The following is a 20,748-nucleotide window of genomic DNA, read 5'->3' on the forward strand; positions in this document are numbered from 1 at the left end:
AAGGAAGGCAGAATTATTTCCTGAGATCTGTGGTAGATGGATGCTACCTTAGGGAGGTATGAGGGATCAGGTTTTAAGACAATTCTATCCTGAAAAACCATTAAGAAAGGTGGGTCTACCGATAGGGCCTGGATGTCACTAACCCTTCTAGCTGAGGTTAGGGCTACTAATTAGGTTAGGACCTTTAGAGGTATGGCATCTAGTGGCTCAAATGGGGAGTCAGTTAAGGCTTCTAAGACTAAATTCAAATCCCACGGAGGTAGACGGGGAATATGGACCGGATTGGAACGTTCACAGGATTTAATAAATCTGGAGACCCACTTGTTAGCTGCTATGTTGTCTCCATACAAGGCTCCTAAAGCTGAGACTTGAACCTTTAGAGTGTTTACCGATAAACCTAATTCTCTACCTTTTTGTAGGAACTCTAGAATCGGAACTATCGGAATTTGCCTAGAGAACGGTCTTGTATGAAAATCTAAGAACTTTTTCCATACCCTACTGTATAATAGGGTGGTAGATCTTTTCCTACTCAACATCAGGGTGTTAACTAGTTGTTCTGAGAACCCTCTTGACTTTAATAACTGCCTCTCAAATTCCATGCCGTCAAGTGAAGACCTTTCACTTGCGGGTGGAAAAATGGGCCCTGAGACAGCAGTTCCTTGTGTAAAGGAAGGATCCATGGATCGCATAGAGACATGCTCTGGAGACATGAGAACCATGGTCTTTTTGGCCAGAAGGGCGCAATCAGGATTACTCTGGCTTGGTCCCTCCTGATCTTCCTGATCACTAGAGGTATCAGAGACATTGGAGGGAAGGCGTATGCTAGCTTGAAGCTCCAAGGATGGTGAAGAGAGTCCAACATGTCTGGGTGATCCATGAGGTTCAGGGAAGCAAATCTCTTTACCTGTCTGTTGCCTCTTGTGGCAAACAGATCTATTTGGGGTACGTCCCATGCTTTTGCTATCATGTTGAATATGTCCTTGTTTAAAGACCACTCTCCTTGTCGTAGCCTGTTTCGACTGAGGTAGTCCGCTTTGATGTTTTCTGCCCCCTTGATGTGCAGGGCTGTTAAGGATGGAAGATGAAACTCTGCCAACTGGAGGATGTTTGCTGCTACGTTCATCAGGGTTCCTGATCGCGTACCTCCCTGACGGTTTATGTACGCCACTGCGGTGGAATTGTCCGACAGAACTCTCACATGCATTCCCTGAACCTGTGGGAGAAAATGACTTAGGGCATATTCTACTGCTTTTAACTCTTTCCAATTTGAAGAACACTCCAGCTCTGCCTGATTCCAGGTGTTTTGGATCAGACTATCTCCCATATGTGCGCCCCAACCCACAGGGCTGGCGTCAGTGATAATTGTTTTAGAAGGATTTATCATCCATGGTACACCCCCTGAAAGGTGATCCATGTCTAACCACCAGCTTAGGGATTCAATTACGTCACTGGAAAGAGTAATTTTAGTCTCTAAATGTCGTACTTCCTTTTGGATAGACAATATTTCATACTGCAATTGACGGGTATGATATTGAGCCCACAACACAGCTGGTATACATGAGGACAGTGATCCTAGTAAGGACATGGCCTTCCTCAGGGTCATGCAGGGTTTTGACATTGCCACTGACACCTTTGATTGTATAATTATTCTTTTTGAATGTGGCAGAAAACTTCTGACTTACTGAATCTAGTTGAATTCCCAGAAATATCTGGATGGTGTCTGGATTCAACCTGGATTTTTCGTAATTCACGATCCAACCTAGATCCTGCAAGGATGAGATCGCATTAGACAACCGCATTTCACATTGGGATATGGAATTTCCGATAACAAGAAAATCATCCAAGTAGGGTATTATTAGAGTGTTCTGCTGGCGTAAGTGAGCCATCACTTCCAGGATCACCTTTGTAAAGATGCGGGGAGCCATAGAAAGCCCAAAGGGCATTGCTACATACTGAAAGTGACGAACCTGTCCTGCCAGGATGACCGCTACCCTTAGGTATTGCTGGTGTTCGGCATGTATGGGAAGATGATAGTAGGCATCTTTTAGGTCTATTCCGGCCATGACACACCTAGGAAACAAGAGCTTGATGGCAGAACTAATGGATTCCATTTTAAAAGTTCGATTATATAAAAAGGAATTTAATTTTTTGAGATTTATGATGGTTCTGAATGAACCATCTGGTTTTTTGATCAAAAACAAAGGGGAGTAGAATCCCCTTCCTTTTTGATCTTGGGGAACCTCCACCAACACTTTCTTAGATAGAAGAGATATGATCTCGGACTCTAGAGCCTCTTGTTGTTCTCGTCCCTTTGGTGATGTTATTATAAAAGAATCCCAAGGGATTCTAAAAAATTCTAATTTTAGACCATCTCTTATAATGTCCAGAATCCAACGGCTGGATGTTATATGTTCCCACTTGGATAGAAAAATTTTTAACCTTCCGCCCACTTCAAGGTTAGCGGTACTTGCCACGTTTTGAGTTGTAAGATCCGGTAAACAGAGCTCCTTTTTGCTTAGGGTCTTTCGCTTCCCAGCGATCCCTTTGCTCAAACGGTTTTCTGGTAAAGGGTCGTCTTTTGAATGCTCTCCTGTAAGACGGAAGATATTGGTTAGGAAAACCCTTCTTCCGTTCTCCCGCTTTATTTAAAAGCTCATCCAGAGTCTTTCCAAAAAGGAACTCACCCTGGCAGGGGAGCGCACAAAGTTTTGCCTTTGCTTGTGCGTCCCCTTTCCAGTTCTTCAACCAGAGTGCTCGCCGGGCTGTATTTACTAGGCCGGCTGACCTGGCTGCTAGGCGTAGCGAATCCACTGAGGCGTCCGCCAGGAATGCTACAGCCTCCTTCATTAGAGGGATCTTTGGTAGAATGGAGTCTCTTGCAGTTCTACCTTTGATCTGCTCCTCCAGTTGTTCCATCCAAACCAGCAGCGATCTCGCCGTACAGGTAGCAGAGATGGCTGGTCGAAATGCCCCTGTATTGGCCTCCCAAGATCTTTTAAGTAAGGCCTCTGCTTTACGGTCCAATGGGTCAGTTAGCATCCCTGAATCCTCCACAGGCAAGACCGATTGCTTCGAGGTTGAGGCTACGGCTGCATCTACTTTTGGCACTTTTGCCCAAGTATTCAGCTCCTCATCACTAAAGGGATATCGCCTTTTAGAGGATGATGGTAAAAATCCTCTTGCGCTCTGTTTGTCCCACTCCTTTTTAATTAACTCTTTTACAGTGGTAACAACGGGGAAGGACCTACGTTTCCTTTGTCCTAACCCCGCGAACATAATGTCCTGAGCTGACTTTTTCCCTTTTTCATCTGGACACCCCATCGTGTTTCTGACTGCTTTCACCAAGTTGTCCACGCTGCTGTTAGGCAGACATAACCCTCCTTCATCTTCGGATGAACTTGGCCGAGATTCTGACTCGTCTGAGGACTTATGCATCTCCTCTGACTCTGAATTTTCTGGAGATGGGGACTTGCTAGGATGGCGGGAACTGGTGCTACTGGCCTGCGTCAGTCCCTGCATCTCTTCCCGAATCATGGCTCTAACGTCAGATGGAGTCATAATGTTTTCTTGACGTAGGGTCAGTATGATGCAATCTGAGCATAACCTCTTCATATAGGAATCTGGTAGGGGCTGTATACATAAAGCACATTGTTTGTGCTTGGATTTGTGTGCCTTTTTCCTGGACTAAAGGAAGGGGACATAGGAGGAACATACATCAGTATATAGGTAGAGAAGTCTTTAAACTCACCCAGAGAAGCTGACAGGTACCGGATCTGGAGGCGGATTCTTTGAGGGATCTTTTGGTTTGGTGGAAGATCGCTCCTGTCGACCACCATCTTTAGTGCTGCTTCTGGCGCTTTGCTCCTTACTAGGAGAACGCTCTGGCACAGCAAGGTGCGTTTCGTCGGCCGGTGAAGCCATACTCACATACACACCGGCCGACGCTAGCGCTGCATTTTTAAATATGGCGCCGAATCTCCTGCCTCCCCGGCCTGAACCCGGTAGTGCTCCAGTGACTTCCGGGTTAGACGCGCCGCTCACCTCTCCATGCGGCGGCTGCGTTCATTTAGCCGGCCGCTTGAGCGCGCGCGTCCTCATGGAGCCGGGCGGACCAGCGGCACCAACCCCGGACCATGGCCATCGATCAGACGAGGGAGGAGGCTGAACACAGTGGCTCCCCCGCCGCTGCTTCTGGAACCGCAGCCCCTGCCGTTCCCACAGATACCGACGCAGGCGGGTGCATGGCCCAGGATCTTCTGTAGGTACGTCCTGGGATTCCCATAGGAACAGGAAACCTAAACTGAGGAGGAGAGGGGACCGCCTCCTTTTATTCTGTAGGTTTCCTGTTCCTATGGGCGGATCCCTCTCTCTCATGTGGGGTGCTGTCGTGACGAAGAGTAAAATGATGATACATTGGTCCATATGTTCGCTTTACCATCAAACACTGATGATACCGGTACCATTTTTTCATGTAGGTGTTTAAACACTGACGTAAGAATGAGGCTAAAATACGATTAAAGCAAATCTGTCACAAGGTTTGGCAGACATAAGATACGGCCATCACCTTTCAGGGCTTATCTACAGAATTCTATAATGCTGTAGATAAGTCCCTGATCGGACATGAAAGATAACAAAAATATGTTTTATGAGGCTGCCGTCACACTAGCAGTATTTGGTCAGTATTTTACATCAGTATTTGTAAGCCAAAACCAGGAGTGGAACAAATAGAGGAAAAGTATAATAGAAACATATCCACCACTATCACCCACTTCTGGTTTGGGCTTACAAATACTGATGTAAAATACTGACCAAATACCGCTAGTGTGACGGCAGCCTTATACTCACCTGCGGGTCCGGGCGGTCCGCTCCGATGGGTGTCGCAGGTCCAGTTCTGGCGCCTCCCATCTTTTTATGATAGCCGCCCTCCTGCTTGCTTCATGCCTCCCTGGCATCGCGCTCCTGCGCAGGTGTACTTATCTGCCCTGTTGAGGGCAGAGGAAAGTACTGCAGTGCGCAGGCGCTGGGCCTCTCTGACCTTTCCTGGCGAATGCGCAGTGCAGTACATTCCTCTGCCCTCAATAGGGCAGATAAGTACACCTGCGCAGGAGCCATGAAGCAAGGAGGGTGTCGATCATAAGATGAGAGGTGCTGGACCCGGACCAGTGACACTTATTTTTCTTATCTTTCAGGTCAGATCGGGAGCTTATGTACAGCATTATAGAATGCTGTAGATAAGCCCTTAAAGGCAGTGGCCATATCTTATATCGGCCAAACCTGGTGACAGGTTCTCTTTAACTACAGGACTGGTTGAGCACCAGTGCAGAGCTTGCTCAGAAATGGCAGCATGCGGGCATAACGATCCTAATGTACAGTTGAGACGAAGGGTATTGAAAGTTGGCCTGGTGTCAAGAAAGACAGCAAAGAAGCTATTTTGTAGATTGTAAGCCTTCGCGGGCAGGGTCCTCTCTCCTCCTGTACCAGTTATGACTCGTATTGTCCAGACTCCATTCCCGCACCCTCCTGTACACTTGTACACCTGATGTCCTAATGGATGAATTTATATTTTCTTTCCAATAAAGAGCACGATTATACAGCTACAAAAGGGTGAGTGCCGCATATACTTTTCTTCTTCTGCTTGGTATGACTCGTATTGTTTAAGATTATTGTACTTGTTTTTATTATGTATACCCCTCCTCACATGTAAAGCGCCATGGAATAAATGGCGCCATAACAATAAATATAATAATAACAATAATTCCTTTCCAAGATAAACATCCAAGGACAAACTGACAGTCTGCAGAAAATAAAGGGATCGTTCTGCAGAGCACTGGGGTAAAGTTGTATTATCTGATTATGAATGTCCAAAGACAAGGTGAGCACTACTATGAGTCCTGTGTCAAAGGAACAGTAAGGCTACTTTCACACTAGCGTTAACTGCAATCCGTCACAATGCGTCGTTTTGCAGAAAAACCGCATCCTGCAAAAGTGCTTGCAGGATGCGTTTTTTCCCCATAGACTTGTATTGACGACGCATTGCGACGGATTGCCACACGTCGCATCCGTCGTGCGGCGGATGCGTCGTGCTTTGGCGGACCGTCGGCACAAAAAAACGCTACATGTAATGTTTTTTGCTGCCGACGGACCGCTTTTTCCGACCCCGCATGCGCGGCCGGAACTCCTCCCCCACCTCCCCGCACCTCACAATGGGGCAGCGGATGCGATGAAAATCTGCATCCGCTGCACCCGTTGTGCGGCGCTTACAACGCTAGCGTCAGTAACCTCAGCCCGACGCACTGCGACGGGCCGAGCCCGACGCTAGTGTGAAAGAAGCCTAAAGCATTCTATTCATATATGGGACTGCTTTTCATCCAAGGGAATGGGCTCACTCACAATTTTGCTAAGAACACTGCTATGAATAAAGAATGGGACCTAAACATCCTGTGAAATGACAGTGAATAACCAAGGAAAACTGTAAATGAAAGTAGCGCTGCCCACACCAGGACAAGGATATAAAAGCATACATTTCCTGGTGTGGGCAGTGATACATTCAAATCCAGTTTTCCTTTGGTGTACACTGAAATTTCTGACCTAGGGAACTGGACATAGTCTGATTAAGGCCGGGATCACACACAGCTAGATATGGCCGAGTCTCGCAGGTAAAAACAAGCTCTGGCACCGGCACTCCAGAGCGGAGCGTGCGGCTGCACAGCAATACATGGAGCCGCACGCTCCGCTCCGGAGTGCCGGTGCCAGAGCTTGTTTTTAACCTGCGAGACTCGGCCGTATCTTGCTGTAGTGTGACTCCGGCCTTAGTGTGTTGATACCAGTGCTCTTCAGCGCGGTGCTTGACATTTGCACAGCATCCATTGGTGAGCAGATACTATCCCCTATCATCGTTTCCTACTTTATATAGTTTTACACTACAGAGCACTTCTTAGTTTGTTTTTATCTAAACCTCCTCCGAAAGCAAGTTCCCCAATGATCCAGGAGCAATTTGGTGATGAGCAACGCCTTTTCCAGCATGATGGAGACCATGTCACAAGGTAAAATACAGTTATAACTAGGCGGCTTGGTGAACAAAATATTGAAAGTTTGAATTTTGGCTCCATGGCCGGGAAACTCCCCAGATCTAATTACCATTGAGAACCTCTGGTCAAACCTTAGGAAGTGAGTGGGCAAGCAAAATCATATACATTGCGATCAACTCTAAGTACTGAATAGGTAAGAATGGGTAGTCATCTGTCAGGATTATCGGATATTCAGCATGTCAAAGGGCAGAAGTCTTGAAAAATAAGGTAAATATTGAGTCTTTACATAAAGTTGATGTGTCTGTAAATATAAAAGTTTGTAAACTTATGAAATACTTATATTTGTATTCCCGCAACCATCTGACTAAAAGATCTAAAAGCAGTGAAGCAGCAAACTTTGTGAAAACTTTTCACTACAACCCTATACATAATCACACAAACCCTGTGGATCTGCCATAAACACTCAGGATAGGAATACCACTGCATAAGTTGTAGGCAGCACATCCCAGAGTGACTGGAGAGACCTGTGGCTTGGTGTTCATCACATGGTACAGATGTGTTTCGTACACAGCTATGAAAGCAAATAATGGTAATTTAGAATACTGATCCTGAAAAAACACATCCACATAGTTGCTGTACAATGTAATGTTAATCACAAAAAAACTATCCAAAATTTTGATAGATCCGAACGTCTGTGTGATTTGCAAACTGTATGGTGAATGTAGACGGCCCCCTATATCTAGCTCCATATGTAATACAGAAAGATGGAAAAACGTCAGTAAAGGTGTTCTATCCATGTCTAAGTACTGCTAGAAATCAGAAACTGGTATGTCACCGCAGGATCTATGTGGGGGATGGGAAGCGACAACCTCTCAATGCATACTTATAGCTCAGGCCACAAGTTGCCATATCACAGATTTTATTACGTTTTTAAAACGTGACAGTGGTAAAAATGTTTGCTAGTTACGTGGGCATACTCATCTGTAAATCAGGAGTGGCATTAAAACTGCAGACATATTAAAGTTAAATCTAGGCTACCACAATGTGACACCAAATCACCATTGTAAAGAAACACAAACATAGCAATTAATTAAGAGTATAACATTTCATAAGATCATACATGGCCTGACAACCTACATTTCGTCTAAGCAGTAACTAATAGTACAGTAGTCACGCCCCCTCTCATCCAAAGGACTGTATTGTACACCCCCATTGTAACAAGGAACCATCAGGAAACGGTACCCTTATGGCTCAGGGGTCTTGGGTTTTGAATATGGCCAAGGACAACAGCTGCATGGAGTTTGTGTGAGGTTCCCACGCTCCAATAGTGTACTGATCTGTTTGTATGGCACTGAGATTATGAGGGACCAGTGTGTGTGTGTGACAATCTCTGTACAGCGCTTTGGAATATGAAGGCACTATATACATAAAGACAAATTATTACAACTTAGAAGCAGTCTGTAGCTTAAGATCTTTGCGCCTTTACATGTATTGCTGGCTTACAGCAGTGAGCAGATGCAGAAAGTGGAAGCCTAAGGGTAGGTGCACACGATCAGGAATTGGCAGCGCTTTGGATGCAACACATGTCCGCTGCGTCCAAAGCGCTGCCGGCTATTGAACGCAGGTGATTCCGCATGTGGTCACTGAACCGTGCGGATTCACCGCGTCCGAGTACATTATACGGGTGATGTTTATCTTGTGGAGGCTCGTGTCTTCGCAAGTTAAATAGACATGCTTCGGTCTGGAGAGACGCGACGCATGTCCGTCTCCACAGATAAGCCGTGAGTGTCGGTGCACACATAGTGGGCATGAGATTTCTTGAAATCCCATCCACTATGCTGTAACATCTGGCCGCTGTGGGATGGACGCTGCACAAGTACGCAACGTCCAACCCACAGCATTTACTGATCGCGTGCACCTACCCTTAAACTTGCATGGATGGCATGAAGCAGTCACTCACGAAAACTGTGGGTACAAGTCCACAGGCTCAAATCTCCAGACTCCGGCCAGAGCAGCAAAGGGCCAAAGGCCTCATTCAGCCGTCAGTGATTTTTACCATACTCAGTAAAAGGACAGAATATCGTCATTTTTCTAATAAACGAGAAGGTTTTTCACGTATCTCTTATGCTACAAACATGAAAATCAGACTATGGTGGCACCGCTCAGTCCACAAAATAAACTCGGACATGCGAACAGACACAGAATGTGGCTAAGTTCCCACGATGAGCTTTTATAGCGCTTTTGACACAGTATTTTTGCTGTATCAAAAATGCAGCATCGTACAATTTTAGCAGCAAGGCGGATGGGATTTATAGAAATCTCATGCCCACTGTGCTTTTTTTTTTTTTTTTTACTCCGCGTAAACTGACCTGCGGTACATATTCCAAATCCACAGCATGGCATTTTCTCTTGTGGATACACTAAGTTTTCTCTGCACATTTTCCCCATAGAATTCCATTAGATGGGGAAAATCCAGGGGTATAAAACGCATGTGCATTGTTAGCGTGTCTCCACTGCGGAAACGCATGTAATATGTATCTACATATATCAATAAGGTTTTGTCAGAGCCAAATACCAGGCAGAATCAATAACAAAGCAAATGACACACCAGAGATGAAAACGTGATAAAAATGCTTGTTAAAAAAAAAAAAACACACATAAACCAGATGAAAAGACACAAGTAACGTAATTTAAATGAAAGGAGCAAAAATTCTGCAACATTAAAAAAAAAAAAGCAAGCACCAAAAGTTATTTGTGGGAAGGTAGCCTGAGGCCACATACATGTGTTTTTGGTCAGTATTTTACCTCAGTATGTGTAAGTGGGACAGTCAGAGGAAAAGTATAATAGAAACCTGTCACCACTTCTGGATTTATCACCCAATCCTGGTTTTGGCTTACAGATACTGAGGTAAAATACTGACCAAATACTGATAGTGTGACGGCAGCCTTAGACTATGCTCACATGTTCAGTATTTTACCTCAGTATTTGTAAACCAAAACCAGGAGTGGAACAAATAGAGGAAAAGTATAATAGAATCATATGCACCACTTCTGCATTTATCACCCACTCCTGGATTTGGCTACAAATACTGAGGTAAAATACTGACCAAATACTGATAGTGTGAACGTGGCCTTATGGATACCAATTTTATCAGTGAAAAAAAAATACAGGAAACAAGAGGCCGGGTTCAGAAGGCCGTATTTCACAGTTGTTGCCCGAATCAACAAGAAGTGGCCACAATACAGGATAGGACGATAATGTCAGACATTCAGCTATGGCTCCTAAGGCCACAATGTCATCCCTCACACGTCACAGCCTAGCTCCTGACGATGGACGGTCATGAAACATTAAATTGTGAATGGGCGACATGATGGCATTGTGGAGGGACAGCAGGCCAGCATGTTGGCACTCACCGGGCCCATTCCATTTTCTTAATACCCGGTTGTGGTCCGTTTCTAGCCCAGCTGTTCAGGTGGCACATGTGTCATACACTCCATGCCCACATTTCTTCCCCCTTATTGACACCAACAAGGAGACAGCCCACATACCCCCATGGGATGCTAAACAGCAGCACGTTATAGAACTGCACAGTGTGAACGGGACCCACACACAACGTCATCACTAACACTGCACATCTGAAGGAGGCCATGATCCGGAGAGGCAATAATCAGGGGGCTGCTCAACGTCACATGAGGGGCGCAGGTGAGACCAGGCCTGACGCCAGGTGCCCACACATGACAACAGCCCTTCATCTGCAGTGGCCACACTCACGAGTGACACGGGCATACGCCTGCACCTACACACCGGGCACCTCACTAGGGATGGCTGTGTGGCCTTCATACCAATTCACAGGGCAGCATTTTCATGCCCTTATCGCTTCCAGTTTCCCCACTCCTCCCCCACTTGGTACTGCCCACAGTACACGCTTTGTGCAGTGGGCAGAACCACAGGGGTAGAATGGGGGGGGGACGTTAAAAACCCAAAACACAAGAACCTGCGAGGGACCTAGAGGAAGGGAGACGGAGGAGGGGTTAATAACCTCGCGCTGGCTATACACCCGCATTCTGCCGAGGTGGACACGTTTACAGACACCCCCTCCCACCTCGCTGAAGCACACACAAAAAGCAGAGGAACAGTACGGAAAAATCACAGTTTCATTCATAAGAGATGCCCAGGAAGGGGATGGATGGCCACCACACGCCCGGGGCCACCCACAAACTAGCACAGGTGCTGCAAATTAAAAAGTTAAGAGGAGAACTTACCTAAAATGGCCACTGCTGCAGCCAAAATACAAACAGCTATTATTTGGTGAAGTTTAGCACAAGACACCCTGCAAGGACACCCTAACCTGGTCGGGGAACGCCTCCTCTGCGCGCTCATTGGTTACCTTAGTGGCAGACAGACGAAAAGCTCACTAATGATTGGTCGCTCACATGTCAAACAAGTGGTGGTCGTTTCAAGGCTGGTTGCGGCGCGGTTATTGCTTTGCTCCATTGTGCTGCTATTTGCATGGATGAGATGTGCTCTGCGATTGGCTGAGAGCACAGGAAGGGGGGCTAGAGGGGGTGCAGGGTGAGAGACCAGGGGGGGCTCAGGGGTCCTGCTGAGATCTGAGCTGCTGCTTCCTGCTGTGCTGGAGCATGCCTTGCAGCTGCTTGTGTCACTACACACGGACTTGGTCACATTGTGAGGACCCCCTACATGGCACAGTGTGGAAGGGCCTTGTGAAACTCTGGAGCCCTGACCCTATTTTTAGGAAAGTCACCCAAACCAGGGACAGGTTCTACATTGGAAAAGTTCTGTACCCATCACATCACTGCGACTAATGGGGCAGGTCTATGGTGCAATGTTTCTGTCACCATTGCATTAACTAGACATTGATGAAGTTCCGCTAGTCATCTCACCGCTGCAGCCAATCACTAGTCAGGTGACTGAAGAACAGACTGGTATTTGCACTCCCTGCAGAGACCACTGGTGGCGCTGTAGCCACATGGGACTGAACCAATGGGTATGGGCTCCTTTGTTTTTATTAATGTTAACAGAATGTGAGGTCAGACAATCCCTTTCCCAAGAATGGCATCTTGCTCCATCGGGCCAGTGCTTGGCTAAAACAAAAACGAGCTATTGCTCATGCTCCTTGGTCCAGCGCTGCGTCTCCACCACTGCTCCTGTGATTGCCTACGGACTGCAGCGTTGTCTTAACTAGAGTTGAGCGACTTTTACTTTTTTAGGATCGAGTCGGGTTTCGCGAAACCAGACTTTGTCAAAAGTCGGGTCGGGTGAAATCGGCCGATTATTTCGAAAAGTCGGGGGCCGACTGAAACACGAAACCCAATGCAAGTCAATGGTGAATCAAAGTCTGCAGTGAGTGGAGGACAGGAAAACACCTACAGTGCCCATTTTAATGCCAAAAACATCAATTCTTATTTCTTAAGCTTGTCAATCTTAATTTACTTTATAATAATAGTTAGGCATTGAAAACGGGGTCATTTGGCTAAAATTGTTGGCGGGTAGGGCTGGCTCAAGATTTTCGTGGGCCCAGGGAACGCGGAATACGTCACGGCAGTGGAGCAGGGAGAGGTAAGTATTTCAACTTTGCAAGTGCTGTGATCCTGAGCAAGCAGGGGGGGCCACTTGTTGGCACTGGCACAGGGCCCCTCATAGTACGGCGGTGTGTTTGACGGCGGGTGGCGCCTCCCACTGCCAGAGACACTTTTGCGTACTATGAGGGGCCCTGTGCCAGTGATGTCGCCAACGAGTATGCCCCCCCCCACCTGATGAAGGAACCTGCACTTTCATCTGCACCTTCCACTTTGTCCCTGTGTAAGGTGGTATAGTATGGGGGAAGGGGAACATGACTTTCAGCAGGGTCAGATTCTGGCTGTGTAGAGTGCAAGGGGAATGTAGTGGTCTGGGTCAATGTACCAGCAGACTCATCTAGCAGTGGCTGGGCAATGGACAGGATGAGGAGGAAACACAGATATAGGCCCAAATAAAAAGTAGGCTAAATGCAGTTCAAAATTGGTAACAGGAGGCATAGCTTTGTTCAGTGGAGGACAACGGTAATGAGTGGCGCAGACACAGTTAGTAGGCCCAAAATAAAAAAGTAGGCTAAAAGCAGTTCAATATTGGTAACAGGACTAAAGGAAGCCTTCCGCCAGCTAAAGGACGGGACGCCCTCACCAATATTCCTGTACTGGCTGCACCTGATCCAACTAAACGTTTCCTTGCTCACACAGATGCTTCTATGTTTGGATTGGGGGCAGTACTAAGCCAAGTCGGGCCGGACGGCCAAGAACACCCGGTAGCTTACCTGAGTCGGAAACTACTGCCCCGTGAAGTGAGCTATGCGGCCATCGAGAAGGAGTGCCTGGCAATAGTATGAGCACTCAAAAAGTTACAACCATATTTGTATGGACGACAGTTTTCCCTCCTAACGGACCATAATCCCCTAGTCTGGCTTAATCGGGTCTCCGGAGACAACGCCAGATTACTGCGGTGGAGTTTAGCCCTACAACCTCTGGACTTCACCATCCACTATAGACCCGGCAAACAAAACGGTAATGCCGATGGGCTAAGTCGACAAACGGAACTTGTACCAACCCCATAAACTTCGGTCATCCCCAAACCGATCCGTTATGGATCAGACTGTGTATGCCGATCGCGTCGCTGAAAAGGGGAGCCGTGTTACAGAACCCCCAGCACCAAGTATATATTATGTATAATAGGTTCCATGTGAAATGCATCAGTCCACAGGCTGCGCCCCTGGGCAGAGAGGACACGATATCCCCCTTCTGTCCTCCCTCACCTTTGTAATTCCCTCAGTAAATATCAGCAGGCTCCGGCCCCCTGCGGCTATTGTAATTTATGTCTGGCCTGCTTTTTCTATTGGCCTGCCCTGTGTATCTGTGTTATATATTCTGTGTGCTGTGAATAAAGTGTGTTCTTTTAGACTGGAAATACGTGGAGTAGCAGTCAGCTTTTATATGCTCTCACGTAATCAAGGAATTCCGTTCCTTCATTCAGAATCCAGCAAAGCAGAGTGGACCTCCTGAAACACGGGGGGTGCTGAAAGAGGTACTGCAGCACAGTAGACCCCGTTACAAGGACTAATCAGGTGGCATAGCTAGGTACTGGGGTGGGCTCCTCTGCTGAGTAGCAGACAGTGGTAGTAGGCGCAAAGTATTAACTGGTCTAAATGGAGACCAGGGCCCCTGTATATTTTAACTATCATTTCAACAAATTTGTATTGGCAGTGCCATTGAAGGATTTAACAGCACAGACTACACAGTGGTGGAGCAGGGAGAGGTAAGTATTGCAAGTGGTAGAGCACTGTTCAAGCTCGGGGGAGCACTCTCGTGGGCGGTGGTACTGGCACAGGGCCCCTCATATTACGACCGTGTGTCTGACGTTGGTTGTACACCACCACCGTCAGAGACACTTCATTGTACTATGAGGGACCCTGTGTCAGTGCCGTCGCCCAAGAGTGGGAGCACCCACCTGTCCGGGCAAACGGCACTCGCACGGGTGCTTGCGCCAGGTGGTGACCACGGCCCTGTGGGGGGAGTCAGCCCATTTAGAGAGTTATAAAAATGGCCTATGGTGGACATTCAGCAGCGGCAAATGGCGGAATTGGAGAAGTCAGTAAGAGGATGCCAAAAGCAAGACATTTTTCAGGCAAGCTACGTGTCAGCAGGAGAAGGTGGGGCAAAATAATTTGAAATCCATGATTGGTTAATTTTAATGAAGGTTAGATCATCAACATTCTGGGTAGGCAGAAGTGTCCTTTTTTCGGTCAGTATTGAACCAGCAGCACTGAAGACTCTTTCTGATAGCACACTAGAAGCAGGGCAAGCGAGCTCCTGTAATGCATATTCTGCCAATTCAGGCCAGGTGTCTATTTTAGATGCCCAGTAATCAAAGGGGAGTGACCTGTGAGGGAGAACATCGATAAGGGAGGAAAAGTAGTTGGTAACCATACTGGACAAATGCTGTCTCCTGTCACTTTGAATCGATGCAGCAGTACCTGTCGTGTCGGCGGTCATTGCGAAATCACTCCACAACCTGGTCATAAAACCCCTCTGTCCAACGCCACTTCGGATTTGTGCACCTCAAACACCTCTGCCATGTTGCCCCCTACGGCTCGTGTGAGAACCATCACCGCCGCTGTGTGCTGGGAATGCCTGAACCAGTCTACAAGAGTTGCTTGTTTGGTAGCCAATATTTGCTCAAGGTTCTCATGTGGCATGATATTTTGTAATTTTCCTTTATATCGTGGATCCAGGAGGCAGGCCAACCAGTAATCGTCATCGGTCATCATTTTGATAATGCGGGGGTCCCTTTTTAGGATACGCAAGGCATACCCAGCCATGTGGGCCAATGTTCCAGGTGTCAATTCACTGCTTGTGCTGGGTGGAGGAGCACTTTCTTGCAAATCAACATCACTTGTGTCCCGCAAAAACCCTGTACCTGACCTTGCAACGCCACCAGTTTCTATTGCCCCCTGTGAAGCATCCTCCTCCCATAAATATTCATCCCCATCATCCTCCTCCTCTTCGTCCGCCACCTTGTCCAGGAGAATTCCCTGAGCAGACAATGGCTGACTGTCATCAAGGCTTCCCTCCTCCTCGGCTGCAGAGACCAGCTTCTTAATGCATCAGCAGACGCATTAGTGGGATGCTCATGCTTATGATGGCGTCGTCTGCACTTACCAGCCGTGTGCATTCCTCAAAACACTGAAGGACTTGACAGAGGTCTTGGAGCTTCGACCACTGCACACCAGACAACTCCATGTCTGCCATCCAACTGCCTGCCCGTGTATGTGTATCCTCCCACAAATTAATTACAGCAAGCCTCTGTTCGCACAGCCTCTGAACCATGTGCAGTGTGGAGTTCCACCTTGTTGCAACGTCGATTATTAGGCAGTGCTGGGGAAGAATCAGCGATCGCTGATGGTTCAGCATACAGCTGGAGTGTACAGGCGACCGGCGGATGTTCGAGTAAAGTCTTTGCACCTTCAGGAGCAGGGCTGGTAACTCCAGATAATTTTTGAGGAAGCACTGCACCACCAGGTTCAAGGTGTGAGCCAAGCAAGGGATGTGTTTAAGTTCTGAAAGGGCTATGGCAGCCATAAAATTCTTTCCGTTATCACTGACTATCTTGCCTGCCTCAAGATGTACACTGCCCAGCCATGACTGAGTTTGTTGCTGCAAGTACTCGGCCAGTACTTCCGCGGTGTGTCTGTTGTCGCCCAAACACTTCATTTCTAACACAGCCTGCTAACGCTTACCACTAGCTGTTCGATAATGGGACACCTCGTGTGCAACACTGGCAGCTGCGGATGGAGTGGTCATGCGACTGCGCTCTGTGGATGAGCTTTCGCTTCTGGAGGAGGAGGAGAGGTGGCGACCGCCTACAGCCAACTGTTTCCTAGACCGTGGGTTAGGCAGAACTGTCCCACTATGGCTGTCCCCTGTGGACCCTGCATCCACCACATTAACCCAGTGTGCCGTGATGGACTCGTAACGTCCCTGGCCATGCCTACTGGTCCATGCATCTGTTGTGAGGTGCACCTTTCTACTTAGTAACGAAAAAGAAAATCCAGCTCACCATAGTAACAGTTCCACTCGGAGCACGGAAACGCTGTGTCAAGGCGTGGGGAATCCAAAAAGCAAAAAAAGAATATCCAGCTCAACGAGACAGTGAAAAGTAAAAACTTGGTACTTTATTCACTTCATATAGAAGCAGAGGATAAAAACATCAGCACAATAAGGATAAAAACACTATCTATCTACGCGTTTCAGGTGGCAAAGCACCCTTAATCATGATATCATGATTAAGGGTGCTTTGCCACCTGAAACGCGTAGATAGATAGTGTTTTTATCCTTATTGTGCTGATGTTTTTATCCTCTGCTTCTATATGAAGTGAATAAAGTACCAAGTTTTTACTTTTCACTGTCTCGTTGAGCTGGATATTCTTTTTTTGCTTTTTGCACCTTTCTACTGACTGATTGCCTGAGTGCATCGACAATGCGGTCTTTGACATGCTGGTGGAGGGCTGGGATGGCTTTTCTCGCGAAGAAGTGTCGACTGGGTAGGTCATAGTGTGGTACTGCGTAGACCATCAGGGCTTTGAAAGCTTTGCTTTCAACCAACCGGTAGGGCATCATCTCTAACGAGATTAGTCTAGCAATGTGGGAGTTCAATCCCTGTGTACGTGGAGGAGAGGATGAGTACTTTCTTTTCCTAACGAGAGTCTCTTGTAGGGTGAGCTGGACTGGAGAGGTGCATATGGTGGAACTAGCGGTGGTGGTGGGGGTGAACATGGCGGATTGAGAGAGGGTTGGTGATGGTATTCTCAATGTTGGCCTACATACAGTGTTTCCTACCAATAACCTTGTGATTCCCTGACTGCTTTGGCCTTGTGACCATACCTCCACATTTGCTGCTGGTGGTGTCCTAACCGGTGGGCTTACAGTGAGGGAAACAATGTAGAGTTGCTGACTACCTTCATTCTGAGCAGGTGCACCAACCATACGGGACGTTTGGTAGTTAGTCCAGGCTTGCAAGTGTATGCTGGTTAAATGTCTAAGCATGCACGTTGTATTTAAATTTTGAAGATTCTTCCCTCTGCTAAAGGTCTTTGAGCATTTCTTACAGATAACTTTTGACTGATCATTCGGATCTTGGTTAAAAAATTCCCACACTGTACTCTTCCTACTATGGAATACCTTTTCAGGCATTGCACGCTGTGCTACTTTCACCGGATGGCCACACTGTCCTAACACTGTTTTTGACAAACGTTTTTGGCCTGATACGGGCCTGCCAGATGACAGCTGTTGCGATGTAGATGGCTGCTGCGGATCATCCTCCTCCGCTTCTGAGCTACTGGCAGCGGCACCCTCTTCCCCCAATGGCTGCCAATCTGGGTCAACAACTGGGTCATCTATCACCTCCTCTTCAATGTCACGTGCACCTTCCTCTGTGTCACTGTGCAAGGTACTATAGCTTTCGGGACGGGGCACCATAGTCTCATCAGGGTCAGATTCTGGCTCAGTACACTGCGAGGGCAATGTAGTGATCTGAGTCAATGGAATAGCATTATAATCTAGCTGTGGCTGTGCATCAGTGCACTCCATGTCCGATTCATCTTGTAATGGGCAGTTAACAATTTCCCGTTCTAACTCAGGCATGGTATGTGTAAAGAGCTCCATGGAGTAACCTGTAGTGCCACCTGACGCATCCTTCACTTTTGGTTTGGGTGAAGGACACAAGGAAACGTCTTGTTCCTGACCGGGAGCATCCACTGACGACTCGCTGCTTTTATATTTGGAACTTTCTGAAGAGGAGGCGAAAGAGCTAGAGGCTGAGTCAGCAAGGAAAGCCAAAACTTTTTCCTGCTGCTCCGGCTTTAAAAGCCATTTTCCTACTCCCAGATAAGGGAGCCTTCGAGGCCTTGTGTAGTCAGACGATGATGCTGGCTCAACACCTCCAGCCTTAGGGTACCGTCACACAGTGGCATTTTGATCGCTACGACGGCACGATTTGTGACGTTCCAGCGATATATCCGTGACGTTCCAGCGATCTCGCTGTGTCTGACACGCTCCTGCGATCAGGGACCCCGCTGAGAATCGTACGTCGTAGCAGATCGTTTGAAACTTTCTTTCGTCATCTAGTGTCCCGCTGTGGCGGCATGATCGCATGGTGTAACAAAGGTGTGCACGATATTGTATACGATGTGCGCATAGTAACCAACGGTTTCTACATCGCACATACGTCATGAAATTATCGCTCCAGCGTCGTACATTGCAAAGTGTGACAGCAGTCTATGACGCTGGAGCGATATTGTTGCGATGCTGGAGCGTCACGGATCGTGCCGTCGTAGTGATCAAAATGGCACTGTGTGACGGTACCCTTAGGTGCTATTGTGCTTTTGCTATTACCACCAGATGCACCACCACCATCAGTACCAGCTCCCAACCACCGCCCACGGCCTCTTCCACCTGACTTCCTCATTTTTTGGAAAATCTAACCAAAATAACAACTGTTATATGGTACTGTATGTGATTTTAAATCTCCCTTTTTTGGGGGAGGCTGAACAAAAAATCAGGCCCTGTGCAAAAAAAAAACACAATGTAAGTGGCCGAAAGTGGCTGGCTGATATACCACAAACTAACAGAACTGCAGTATATCCACTTTGTGATAATTTGAGTCTCATTTTTTTGGGAGGGAGACTAAACCAAACCTCAGGCCCTGTGCATAAAACAACACAATGTAAGTGGCCGAAAGTGGCTGGCTGATATACCACAAACTAACAGAACTGCAGTATATCCACTTTGTGATAATTTGAGTCTCATTTTTTTGGGGGGAGACTAAACCAAACCTCAGGCCCTGTGCATAAAACAACACAATGTAAGTGGCTGGCTGATATACCACAAACTAACAGGACTGCAGTATATCCACTTTGTGATAATTTGAATCTCACTTTTTTGGGGGGGAGACTAAACCAAACCTCAGGCCCTGTTGTTAGGTGTCAAGTTCCCACCTCTGCACAGGGGGAATCTCGAACCATCTCTGCTGCGGTCTCCCATTCTTCTCCAGCCACAGTGGAGTCTGCTCAGCAGAGATGTTGTTCCCAGCATCTTGCTCAGTCTCACTCTGTGCATAGGATTACTGCTGCTTTGCCTGCTTCTGCCATTGAGGCCAGTGTTGGGCAGCGGCGAGCAGACGCTTTTGAGATCTAAGTCCTGCTTTTTCCCTTCTCAGCATGCCCAGGGTGAGATCTCCCATTGGAGTTCGAGGGTCACATGCTCAGATGCTGCAACGGTTCCCATTGGTCCTTTATTGGAAGGTCCTGAACGTGCTGCAGCTATATAAGCTGCGCATGACCGCACGGCCATGCGCTAGTGTACATTTGTAAACGTGTGTGTGTTGTGAGTGAAAGTCGTTCATTGAAATCCCCTCCCTATTGGATGACTGTTCGCGGAAGTTGGGTGATTGCTATCTAGCGCCCGACTTAGCCACCAGCACGTTACACACCATACAGTGTCTAATTGCTGTGACCGCCAGTGCGGCGCAGTGCGCTTTCACAGCGCTTTCCTGAACCAAGCCTGGGTGGTTAGTGGCGTCTGCCAGTGCGGCACCGCATGCACTCTCGTGCATCTTTTATTATTACTTTGGTTATGCTGACACCCCATTAGCGGTGTCGAGCGCAAGTAGTCTAGTCGGACTCGGATCCCAAGTCTTGGGACTGAGCTTTGTGACTCCTTGCTTGCGCTCTTGTGTGCGGTACCGCAGCCCTGTGTCTTAACAGGGTTCGCTTCCTTCACACAGGGTGAAGTTAACCCGTGTGTGTATTCTCATTGTACCGCCATATAGTCCATCATTACTTGGCAGCAGGTTCCATCTCTGCACGGTAGACCCCGGCCTGCGAACGCACCTTAATCTATCTTATTATTTGGTGCGTTCCGCTAGCCCTAACATTACACTAGCACCAGGGTCTGGCTAGTAATGACGGACATACAGCAATCCTTGCGGTATATCCAGCAGCTGGAGGATAGGTTGGCGGCTCTCGAAAGCTCAACCTCAGCTGTGGATGTTACCGCAGTTGCTGTACAGGCTACTAGCGTGGCTGCAGCAACCTTGTCCACTGCCACCCCTGTTCCGACATTATCTCGCCTCCCGCTGCCAGAAAAATTTTCTGGAGATAGTAAATCTTGT

The 20,748-nt window shown here is 47.5% G+C and overlaps 1 protein-coding gene across 3 annotated transcripts in view; it reads right to left on the bottom strand.

Annotated features, from left to right (window-relative positions):
• CHD6 (chromodomain helicase DNA binding protein 6) overlaps positions 1–11,369 on the bottom strand; it is a 252,579-nt gene extending 241,210 nt beyond the window's left edge. For 2 of the 3 annotated variants that reach the window (XM_069751934.1, XM_069751936.1), the window contains exon 1: positions 11,292–11,367. The gene's annotated coding sequence lies outside the window, so the exon portion shown is untranslated. Of the gene's footprint in view, positions 1–11,291 lie in introns of all 3 variants that reach the window. The other variant, XM_069751935.1, reaches the window with a different exon arrangement.
• Positions 11,370–20,748: the final 9,379 nt, after the last annotated feature.

This window comes from Ranitomeya imitator, chromosome 2, assembly GCF_032444005.1.
Source record: "Ranitomeya imitator isolate aRanImi1 chromosome 2, aRanImi1.pri, whole genome shotgun sequence".
In the NCBI taxonomy this organism is placed as follows: domain Eukaryota; kingdom Metazoa; phylum Chordata; class Amphibia; order Anura; family Dendrobatidae; genus Ranitomeya; species Ranitomeya imitator.